Below are 2,693 nucleotides of genomic sequence, written 5' to 3' on the forward strand. Positions count from 1 at the left end.
TTTACTAAGCGCTGTTGAGACTCCTAGCGGCGAACGCAAGCACATTACGAAAAAGAAAACCTTATCTAATTTAGTTGTGCGCTTTAAATGCTTTTCAAAACGCACACCAATATTTCATTAATAAGAACTTTTCAGTGCCCCCAGCATGGAATGACGTGCAGACGAAATGCCGTGCATCTATATATGTACGCATTGAAAAAGAGGCCTAAGCTGCCGAGTTTGTATATTAACTCTATGCTAATCTGCGTACTCTAGTCGTGCATTAATATTAACTACAACAGGTGTATTACTCTTACATGTACCGAATAATGAATACTGAACTTCTATATCTTCTGGTTTCGATTTTAAAAGGCCTGTTAGCAACTGCAAAAAAAAAAAAAAAAAATTATTTCTGTGCAGGTTATGCAAGCATACGGAACTCTATGATAAAATTCAATAACAATTTCAAATTATTTAGTACGCGTTCGTTAAACCTCAAGCAATAAAAAAACTACGCACCGTTCTAAAGAAAGCACACGCTGTTCAAGATGAGCCCGCGCGGCGTGCCCATGGCGTGCCTATGTCGTCTAAGCACAACTTTTCAAACTTACCCCATGTAGGCACTGTATTCCGCTTGTCGTGAGTGGTATATATGCTTAAAAGTTAACCGATACTTCTTGATAAACGACGATGTTGTCAATATGAGCAGCTTCACGGCATTGCAAGAAACACAGCGCAGTGAAGCCGTCATCCTGCGGTACACTCGCTGACCGACATTTGCAGCCCTCATTGTCCTGACCACACCGGGAAGCGTATTGCCATACCATATCCCATAGGCGCACTGGAACAGACGACGCTTTCAGCGAGTTAAACGGCGATTGTTGTTGAAAGATCTCTGTGAACGCAACCTAAAGGTAACATACACTCACTGTAAAGGGCGATTGTTGCTGAAAGATGTCAGTGAACGCAACCTAAAGGTAACATACACTCACTGAGGCATGAAATGATTGTGGGAAAGGTAATTGCTTAGTGTAACTGTTGTCATACCGATTGTTACTTAAAGGTGTCTATAAACGCAACCTAAAGGTAACCTACGCTCACTGAAGGCAGAATATAATTACAGTGAAGACAACAGAAAAAAAAAAAAAATATTCAGAAAAAACAATAAAACACAGGAGTTGAACGCATGTTTAAGTGGCATCAGTGAAGAGATGCGTGGTGTTAATCCATTGAGCCACCAAAACGACGGGAACGGTGGGCTTTAAATATGTTCTTATTTGTTTAGACAATATATCCACTATTTGTCGCTTGGTGGCGCTGCTCAGAGGAATCACGCGCCAGAGCGTCGTCTGCTCGAGTGCTCCTACGGGATATGGGATGGATGGATGGATGGATGGATGGATGGTTGGTTGGTTGGTTGGTTCATAGGAAGGGAAAGGCGCAGTATCTGTCACACTTGCTCTGTGGACACCTGAACCGCGCCGTAAGGGAGGGGATGAAGGTGGGAGTGAAAGTGGATAGAGAGAAAGGGGAGCCGTAGTGGAGGGCTACGGAGTAATTTCGACCACCTGGGGATCTTTAACGTGCGCTGACATCGCACAGCACACGGACGCCACTTCGCTTCGCCTCCATGGAAACGCAGCCGCCGAGGCCGGGATTCGATCCCGGGAACTCCGGCACAGTAGTCGGGCGTCTTACCACTGCACCACCCCGGCGGGGCAAGCCACCGGGATTGTACGCTGAAAAGTAAATACGCTAAGCCACCGGGAAGCGCATTTACTTTTCAGCGTACATAGCCGCACTGGCCGCTAGTCGCGCTAGTTGTCTTGAACGTCACATCCGGCGTTGTCATGACAACATTGGAACTGATTGGGACGCCAGTTCGCTCCTTGCTTGCATATGGCCGCCTGCATGAAGTATACGCCCGTGTAATATTCTGCGGTTCAGTACGCGAAGCGACTAATTTCAAAGCTGTTATTCGGCAAGTGAGTCACAGTGGTTTGTTGCGTAAGGTTTGCTGTCTCTTCATGTTTTGTGCCATGCTGTGCATCGAGAAAGTCTTGATCCGATGCCAGGAGGAGAGCAATGATGTGTATAAAAGATCGCTTGCCAAAAATAAAACTTGCTCTGGGTAACGACGCTAGAGTATCGTTTTTCCTAGAAGCAAGATGTTTGCTTGGTGAGTTATGCTTATGTGGAGAGATGCTTATCACAGGAGGTTGCAGGATCGTAGCTATCTTTTTCAGCTGGCTCGGGAACTGAAATATTGATTTTGTACATTACTTACGAATTAGTACACGCCAGTGGAGATTTGTTGCATGACATGCTAATTGCAACTATTTATTTTGACATTGTGCATATTTAAATAATGGCTTTAAGTTCAATCAAGCTATACAGTGAAGCCCGAGGCTATCCAAATTGCACATCAGCGCTGCCGTCACATGTTTGCTTCCAAATCACCTCGCAATCTGCAAGTGCAACAGAAGGATCACTTTTGTTCACTGTATATATATATATGTCACCTTTCAGCCATTAAAATTAAGTTTTGAGTCTGCGCACGTCCTGTCCACCACTTTTGTTCGTGTGTTTTTTAGCGCAGTACCCCCCTTCATGGAAAAGATGAAACTTGGTAAATATGTTTGGCATCTGAATGATCAGGAGACTTAGGTGCAGTCTTGCTGAAGCATCCTTTTTGGTTGTTGTTACATAGTTCT

This window comes from Amblyomma maculatum, chromosome 10, assembly GCF_055883805.1.
Source record: "Amblyomma maculatum isolate TAMU_Amacu chromosome 10, ASM5588380v1, whole genome shotgun sequence".
NCBI lineage: Eukaryota > Metazoa > Arthropoda > Arachnida > Ixodida > Ixodidae > Amblyomma > Amblyomma maculatum.